This window comes from Theropithecus gelada, chromosome 7b, assembly GCF_003255815.1.
Source record: "Theropithecus gelada isolate Dixy chromosome 7b, Tgel_1.0, whole genome shotgun sequence".
Lineage (NCBI taxonomy): Eukaryota > Metazoa > Chordata > Mammalia > Primates > Cercopithecidae > Theropithecus > Theropithecus gelada.
Genome location: NC_037675.1, coordinates 9,204,512 through 9,214,450, shown reverse-complemented (window position 1 = coordinate 9,214,450; position 9,939 = coordinate 9,204,512).

Genomic DNA, 9,939 nt, shown 5'->3' with positions numbered 1-9,939 from the left:
ACCCCTGCAAGCCTTTGCACACACTTCCCTCATTATCTCTCCTTGCCAAGAAAATAGATTTCCAGCTCATAAGTTGACATGTGAATGTGCATGTCTTTTCCCCATGCAAAAATGTAAGGGTATCAGGCACCATTGTTAGCTGTTTTTTTTTTTTTTTTTTTTTTTTTTTTTTTTTTTTTTTTTTTTTTTTAAATCCATAGATTCATTCAATAAATACTGACGTTTTTAACTCTGTGGAATACATTGAAGTTAGTTTTGTGGAAGACCCAGAAATGAGTAAGATATAATCTTAACTCACAAGGTAGTCACTGACTACTAGGGGAAGAGGAAAAATACACAGAAAGATGGAAAGTGATACAGACTGTGAGGCAAACAAATAGGTTACTAGGGGAGGCTGTGGAGGCTGGTGCCAACTCTTCCAGCTGAACAGAATCAGGGAGCTGTATCTGGTACTAAGACCTGCCATATTCTTGTTGGGCCAGAGACTGAGTTGTGGCTTTTCTATACATCATCCCTTTATTTATCATAATTATCTAAAGAGGTAGGTTCTAAAACTAAGGCTGAGCAAGATTAGAGATGTTAAGTGAGTAACCCAAAGACACAGGATGAGTAAGGGGCTGATGTGGGTTTCTCACCTGGGGTCATGTTGCTTCTCTTCTCAAAGCCCTCCCATAGTGTCTCTTCCCACTCAAAACAGAATCCAAATTCTTCTTCCTGGACTACAAGATCCTGCACGACCAGGCCCCTGCCTGCCTCTCAAACCTTATCTGCACCATCTCCTTCTAAGCTGACATGCTCCAGCCATTCTCACGTTCTTATAGTTTCTCAGACCCAACAAGCATGCCCTTCACCTAAGCTTTTGCATTGCACCTTTCCTTTATTTGGAATGCTTTTCCTTCAGATCAGTATGAATTGGTTTCCTTGCGGGTCTCACCTCTAATCCCCCTCTCAGTGAGGGCTTGCTGGGCCACCTGAGTCTCTAGTTACACTCAATTGTCTAGGCCATGTTTTATTTTCCTCCTAGCACATATCATCTCCAGATATTTTCTTTCATCACCCCCTTTTAGAATGACTGTCCCACAAGGGCAGCACCTGGCCTGTCTCCTATACCACCCTCAGGGCAGTCCCAGCTCATCTACCTCGATAGATGGATATCAATTAGTGAAATGCTGAATAGCAGGTCCCAGAATTGGGTGTGAAGGGCATTGTAGAGCAGAGCCTTAGCTTCAAATGTCAGGCTAAAGGGTTTTAGTTGGATTTACTGAAGTGCGTTTTTGGTAAAGGCATTAAACGCATGAGAGTAAGGTTTATATTATTTTGGAATTGAGGCAACTGCTATCAGTGTTTTAAAAATGTCTCATGAATCTTGATTGGAAAGATCCTTTTGCCTTTTTAGACATTTTGTTTTTGATCATGCACAATTTCCTTCTGATGGAAGAGGCAGAACAAGGGGAAGAAGCTTGAGTGATGGGGCAACATGCCTCTCACCCACAGTGCCCAGGCCAGAACTCGGACATGGAAAGCCATGCTTCAAAGAGGGCATCTGAGGTTGACTTGATCATCTAAGCCATGGAGGGGAGATCTGGAGTTTAATGAATGAGAAATACAGAGAGGGCAAGTCAAGACTGGCCATGAGGAAGAGACCAGGAACATGGGGCTTGGGACATCAGGGAAACTGTGTTGACTCTGGGGCATATGCCACCTATGTTAAAGGAAGTCATCTCGATTCACTTGGCAGGGCGAGAGCTTTGTTATGACTGCAGCTGGCATTCCCTCTAGAACGAGTCTTTCCTCCCACTCCAGTTTGTATACAGCTCTTCCAAGTTGTGGTTGAAGGATGGCTGCCCCGGCTTTAGAATGATTTCTTTGAAGCCAGTGTTTCTCAGGCTTTTCCATCAAAAGTGCCACCTTACGGGAAGAGCCCTGCAAAGTTGGCTCCAGGCATGAAATTTCTTGGAATATTTCAATGCTTTATTTGAAAACTAGGTGAATTTTGCATTTTATATTCATATCTGTTTGAATATCAAATCATGTTTGAAATGATCATTGGGTAAAAAAATGTAATCATTTTATTTTTAAAAACCAAATCTTTGAATGAAATGGATTTCTTTGAATACCACTTTATTAAAATTAACAAGTGTACAGAACATGTTCTGTATACTCTGAAACTTTGCATGCCTCCATGTTCCTCTGGGAAGAGTTGAGTTGAGGCCACAGGAAGAACAACTCGAGGTGGCTCTTGGCTCTGATGGTTCACAGATCTGGGAGAATTTGTGCTGCCAGGACTTGGCCACGCTTTTCACTAACTGTACCAGAACAACTCCCAGATAGAGAAGGCTTATTTCCTAGTAGTTGAGAGCTGCGAAATGGCGAGACATGAAAGAAGCATTGGGCTAGGTTAACTCTCATCAGTGTCTTTGTTTATGAGTCTAGATGGGGCTGGCAGATGCCTCACATCAGCATTATTTAGACATTAAGTGATTCTAATTGGAGACTAACATGTGTCCTCATCACAGTTGACCTTATTTATGGAGTGGCTGACATCTGAATGTCAAATTTGCATCAGTGACTTCTCCTAATAACCACTTTAATATGTAAATAACAAATTTACAGCAGGGAAAAATATACATGATATTCTGATGATTGCTCGGAAGATGGCTTCCTTCTGTGCATGAAGATGGGAGGGCAAGTGGATTCCTCCTTTTAATTAGGAGACATTGGCTAAAAGATAGAGCCAGAAAAAAAGGACACACTTTACCTTAGATCAGCAGACATGTAGAGTTCCTAGTTTGTTAATACACTCAGCTAAGGACAAAGGGAGACCCTACTTAAAGATAAGGGAACCAAGCTCTGGCCTCAGAAAACTTGAAGCTGTTATAAGATAGAATAAGAAAGCGTACAAATCAGTATACATCACAGAACTATGTGATCAAGTCATGAGGGAGAGGTACAAGTAACACTATTTTGTGGTTGTCTCATTGGAAGGACCCCTGGAAAGGTGGTGCATTAAATAGGAATGTGATTGTCTCCAAAGCCCAGCAAGCCCTATGACTGTGACTTCAATGCAAACCTCTGAGTTATCTCCTTCTATGAGAAGTCTTGGGTATGTAGTCCAGGCAGGCACAGTGACTCTCTTGGGCCCCAGAAACCCAGGCTTTTTCTAGCATTCCCCCTTTGCCACACTTAGTGTGAAGGGTTTGGTGCTGTTTGTTGCCTTGTGGTTGCAAGAGGGCTGCTTCATCTCTAGACCTCAAGTCCACGTTCCAGGTAGGAAATGGGAAAGGTGAAGGAACAAAAAGGCCTCTCTTCAATAATTTTATTATTATTATTTTATTTTATTTTAAATTCTGGAAGGGAAGCCCTTCTTGGCAGACTTCTGGCTTTATGTTATTAGCCAGAACTGTGTCACAGGCCAGCCCTATTTGGAAGTACCCAGGGAGGAGAGGATTGTGAGTGGGGTTTGGGTAAACAGTGGTGTCTGCCTGCCAGAGGTACACTGGTGGAGGCAGGAGGCCGTGAAGCTACAGTATGGGTGAAGATTTCCTCAGGTATATGTACGCGTATGTCTTCGTCAGTTTAGGCTGCTGTAACAAATTAGTATAGAATGGGTGATTTAAACAATATAAACAGTTCTGGAGGTTGGGAAGTCCATGATCACATGCCTGGGTTCTGGTGAGGGCCTACTTCCTGGTTTGCAGTTGACATCTTCTGTGTCCTCCCATGACAGAGAGAGAAAGAGAGAGAGCGCTCTCTTGCATCTCTTTAAGCGCAGTACAATAGTCCCCTCTTATCTGCCGTTATGCTTTCTGCTGTTTCAGTTACGGGTGGTCAAATGAGGTCTGAAAACATTACATGGAAGATTCCAGAACAGAAAAAAACAATTTGTAAGTTTTAAATTGCATGCCATTCTGAGTAGCATGATGAAATCTTGTGCCATCCGGCTCTGACATGAATCATCCCTTTATTTTATAAAGTATCCACACTTCATAGAATACGCACCCTTAGACACTTAGTAGCCATCTGGGTTATTAGATCAAAAACACATAGTGTATACAGGGTTTGGTACTATTTGCAGCTTTGGCCATCCGCTGAGGGTCTATTCCCTGTGGATGAAGGGAGACTACTATAATCCCATCAGGGACACTCCACCCTCGTGACCTTGTCACCTCCCAAAGACCCCACCTCCTGTACCATCACACTGGGGATTAGGGTTTCAATGTATGACATTTTTGGGGACTCAAACACACAGTCCATAACTGTGGGAGAGGGGGCGCTTAGCATGAGGGAAAATAGAACAGTGTGAGGCATGGTTAATAAGGAAGTGGAGAGCATTGGGAATAGAGTTTGAGGGTGGAGCCAGGAGCAGGTGACTCTGCAGTGTGCTTTGGGGGAAGAAAATGAAGCCGAGGCAAGACACAGCAGGACTGCACGACGCTGTCTGTTAGTGGAAGCAGAGGATGTGTGTGTAGAAGGGCTGTAGAGCTGGGTCTAAGGGCCCCGTGGACTCAGATCTGACCCCACCGCAGGCAGTTCTGATGTTCTTGAACCTTTCTTTTGGGGAGAACAGTTGATATTACTTGGCCTGTGTGCATGGTAGCTGTGTTCCCACAGGATTGCCACACTGAGTAGGGGCTAAAGATGCTTCCAATTTCCATCTTAAACATCTGCATTCCTAGGGAGAGGGGAAAGAGGTAAACAAAAGTATTAAGATAATACCTCGGCTGGGCACGGTGGCTCACGCCTGTAATCCCAGCACTTTGGGTGGCTGAGGCAGGTGGATCACAAGGTGAGGAGTTTGAGACCAGCCTGGCCAATGTGGTAAAACCCTGTCTCTACTAAAAATACAAAAATTAGCTAGGCATGGTGGTACGTGCTTGTAGTCCCAGCTACTCGGGAGGCTGAGGCAGGAGAATTGCTTGAACTTGGGAGGCGGAGGTTATGATGAGCCGAGATCATACCACTGCACGCCAGCCTGGGCGACAGAGCAAGATTCCATCTCAAAAAAAAAAAAAAAAAAAAAACCTCATATAGATCATGTTGCTAATCAGGGCAAGTTGGCTGCTATTGTATTCACTTGTTTGTTGAGCAATAGTTCTTGAGTGCCTACTGTATGCATGGCACTGGGCTTGGTGCTAAATAACTACAAGTCTTTGCCTGCCAAGAGCTGTCAATGTGATAAGGAAGAAAAGGCAGAATTAGTAACCATGCCAGGCAGCACAGGGTGACACTCCCAAATGAGTGGTTCAGATAGAATGTGAATTCACGGGAGCTGTGGGTCACTGTGTCACAGAGAAGGTGGCACTTAATTTGTAGGCGTTGAAAAGGAGGTAGAATTTGAATGATAAGTGGGGAGAATGGCAGGTCATTCTAGGTCAGGGAAGAGGCTGAGGAAGGAGGTGATATGGCACAGGGCATCACCCACACAGGAGAGGGTGAGAGACTGGTCTAGGGAATGCCAGGGTGGGATGGGGACCACTGAGTCAGGTCATGATGGTGCATCTATCAGGAAAGGGCAGGGGGAGAGAAGTGGGTGGCCCTAGGATTGATTCTGGCTCCACTCGCCACTAATCACTTGTGTGTCCTTGAGAAAATATTTCAACTTCCTAGAATCTCAGAAGCATCTTTAAAATGGAAGCAATAATACTGACCTAGAGGATGGAGGTATGGTGCATTGCAGTAATATCTTAAAATAAAAGCATGTGTTCTGGGGTCAAAGAGACCTGGGTTTAATCCCAATTATTATATTAACTTGGATACGTTATAATTTTACCTATAAATCTGTCAGGGTTCTCAATGTTTTTGAGATGCACAGAAACTTATGCTAGAGGTTAAACCTCACAGGAGTTGGGTAAAGGATATTCATTAGTGTCTGACTTTTTCAGGAGGGCCACCGAGCCAGGTTTGGAAGGCATGTAGGCTACCCAGCAGCAGGACTGCCTCAGGGGAGGAGATGCCCCTGCCACTGCTGCTGGGCCAGACACTGCCGCACGCCCTGCTTGTACAGGGTACTGTCATCTGCATCCCTGCCACTGGATGTGGATGTCCCTGAGGTCACCCTTTCTGTGGTGGCTTTCCAGTGGAGCTTTAGGTCACCAGATTCCCAAAGCAGATCTTCTGGGTACATCTGTTTGGCAGAGATTGGGTCACATGCCTGTGCACTAGCTGCTAAGGAGGCTGGGAAATTAAGCTCCACTGTTCTACCTTTGAAAGTGGGAGAGTCTCTGAATGAAAGAAAGGTATTTAAAGGTTTCAGGAGCCGAATGCATGACTAGTATTCCTACAATGTAGCTTATGAGCTTCTCCTGAGGACTAAATGATATCATGTGTGTCAAGCACTTAGCATGGTGCCTGGCACAATAAGCAAGCAGTAAATGCTAACTATTATTAACTGTTAATGGCAAATGTGGAAATGCCTAGGAAGAAGCGGGTGGTAAGTGTGCTGACAGCTGACAAAGCAGTCTCCCAGGGAGAAGAATTCAGCACAGCCCACGACCTCACCCTTGGTATCAGAGGCTCTGAAAACTGACTCAGCTGCACATGGAGCCTGAATTTGTCTCAGGAGCCAACTGCCCCATTCATGTTGAGTAATTCTAATTTATTAAATAACAGAAACCACCGTGTCCATGTATCCCCTGATGGGCCTGTCTATCACATAGTCCTGTCCCTGTGGGAGAGACCCATGGGAAACCATATGAATTAGAAGTTCATTTGGTGAGCATGAACTCAGATTGTGGAATTTCAGAATAGGGGTTAGAGGATGAAGAGTTGTTTGACTCATCAGTCCAACGCAGGGAATCAGGGGTATCCCGTGGCTGGGCAGGTCCTGTCCTGGACCAATAAACCCCTGGACCAGTGGTATGCTAGCAGGTTGGAAAGAGAGGCCTGGATTTGTAGCATTTACCAATTCTCATGGTCAATTTCACCGTGGTCAATTTCAAACTACCAACCTGATGTGATATCAATCATACCAAGAAGGAAGAGTTGGGAAAAGCACTCAATATGCTCTTGTAAGCCTGTACAGCTGGTTCTACCACATCTCTCCCCTGGACTGAATTGGACTCTGCTGGGGGTGGGCTTTTAAACTTTTACATTTTGTTATTTTTATTTTATTATTATTTTTGAGATGGGGTCTCATCCTGTTGCGTAGGCTGGAGTGCAGTGGCACAATCCTGGCTCACCGCAACCTCCGCCTCCTGGGTTCAAGCAATTCTCCTGTCTCAGCCTTCCATGCAGCTGGGACTACAGGTGCATACCACCATGCCTGGCTAATTTTTTGTACTTTTAGTAGAAACGGGGTTTCGTTATGTTGGCCAGGCTGGTCTCAAACTCCTGACCTCTTTTTCCCTCTTCTAATTGCAAAAGACCTGAGGTAGAACATTGGAATAAGGAAAGGGATTAAAAAAAACCTTAAATGTCAACTGAGCAAACCACTCTTACCATAGCGATTTTTTTGTTTATAGTATTTTTTTCTTTCTTGACTTGCATCATATGAAATTCATGAAATTCAACAATTTTGATTCATAAAAAGGCAATTTTATATATGATTTGACAGAATACATTTCACATTGTATATCAAGTTTTATGGCCTGCTCTGCACATACTGTTATATCATAAACATTTCCCCATGTCATTAAATTTTCTTTGAAGTTGAGGTGTGTAATGGCTCTTTTCTAGTAAATTGGTTGTGTGGCCATAATTTTTAAACCATTTATTTCATTATAGGACATTTGAATCCCTTCCTCCCGCCCTCCCTTCCTTCCTTCTCTCCCTTCTCTCCCTTCTCTCCCTTCTCTTGCTATTATAAGAAGTGCAGAAATGAAAATTCTTGTAACATTAATTTTTGTGCCTATCTCTGATTATTTCCTTAAGATATAACTGAGAATTACCTTAGAAGACCATCTAAACATTGGAATAACTTTAAAAATCCTGATACATTAATTCCAACATGCTTTCCTATAATTATACGAATTTATCCCCTAACAATATATGAAAGTGAAGGTTTTATTGCAAAGTTGTTCCCAATGAATATTGACTTTTATCTTTATCTTTTCCAAGTGCATTAGAAAAAAATGGTAGAATAAGTTTGTTTCACATTAAAAAATCTCCAGCAATGAATAGAGAGAACAAATGAGGGAGATTCTTGTCTGAACCTCTATTATGACCATCTGTCGTAATGCTTATTTCAACAAGATGGGACAGAGGCAAAGTTTTAGACTCATGGCCCCAAGCTATTTAGGGCCATCCCTCTATCCATGCCCTCTCTTTTACCTACCACCTTCTATGCCCTTTTCCACCAACAGTATGACAATGGGTGGCCCCGATAGGTGAGTAAGCCTGTGGCCAGATGGCTGAGCATTTCTGATTTTTTACATGATTGAGCTGAATTACTATCATTTGGTATAGGTGACTCATCTATGCAATCATAACACATTGTGAGGAGCAGAAAGAACTGGTGTGGGTGGCTTATCAGGCCTTGGGCACAGGGCCCTCTTATGTTGCTCCAGCTTGCTCATTTTCAATTTATTTCCAACTTCAATATACGACTTCCAGCATTGGCAAACCTGGTTTTAATTTCCACCTGTGTGTTGCGGGTGTGGGGAAGGGAGAGGGAAAAGGCAGGCAGAAAAAGAGGAATGCACAAGAGTGTCATTATGGGTTGGCAGGCACAGACTGAGAATTTGCTTTGGGGTAGAGGGAGGAATGAGCAATGAGATAAATCCTCCAATTCGGTTCCAATTGTCAAAGCTGAAAACTCAAATACGTGGGAGAATGGTGTTGTCTTTGTTCTACCACTGATGAAGAATGTCAACAGCTGATTGTGCATTTAAGCCAAAAAATATAAAACTGTGGGATGTTAGGGGAGAAAAGGGTCATCCAAACCAGACTTTCCAAGCACTGAGTTCATGGACCCAGGAAAGGGATTTTTCTTTGTTGGCAGTGGCCACCATAGCCTATGTCTCTTTTTGCCCTTCTCCTCTGTGGTTCCTGATAGAGAATGGCGAGTGCTTGTTCCATGTCATGATCTGGGTTGAGACTGGCTTAGAATGTGCACAGGATGGCACTGTGGAAAAATGTGCACAGGATGGCAGAGTTAGTCACACTGGGTGACACTAGTGGCCCTGGCTGGACAGTTATCAAGTATCTCTATGAACTGAGTATGGTAGTCACCTTCTGTGGCCTCTGTGAGAGTTAAGATACCATGCTTTTTAAAAACACTTTGGGAATAAGGTCTGTGGATGTATTTTTTCTGTTTGTTTATTTTGTATCGTGGTGTAATATACATAACATAAAATGTACCATTTTAACCATTTATAAGTGTGCAGTTCAGTGGCATTAAGTACATTCACATTGTGCAGCCATCACCACCACCCATCTCTACAACTTTTTCATCATTCCAAATGGAAACTGTTCCTATGAAACAATACATCTCCATTACCTGCTCTCTCCAGCTTTTGGTAACCTCTACTTTACTTTCACTCTCCAGGAATTTGACTATTTGAGGTACTTCATATAAGTGGGATCACACAATATGTGGCCTTTTGTGGCTGGCTTACTTTAATCAGCATAATGTCTTTAAGGTTCATCCATATTGTAGCATGTGTCATTCCACCTTCCTTTTATTTAAAAATTTTACTTTAAGTTCTGGGATACATGTGCAGAAGGTACAGGTTTGTTACATAGCTATACATGTGCCGTGGTGGTTTGCTGCACCTATCAACCCGTCATCTAGGTTTTAAGCCCCACATGCGTTAGGTATTGGTCCTAATGCTCTCCCTCCCCTTGCCTCCCACTCCCTGACAGGCCCTGGTGTGTGATGTTCCCCTCCCTGTGTCCATGTGATCTCATTGTTCAACTCCCACTTATGAGGGAGAACATGCGGTGTTTGGTTTTCTGTTCCTGTGTTAGTTTGCTGAGAATGATGTTTTCCAGCTTCACCTG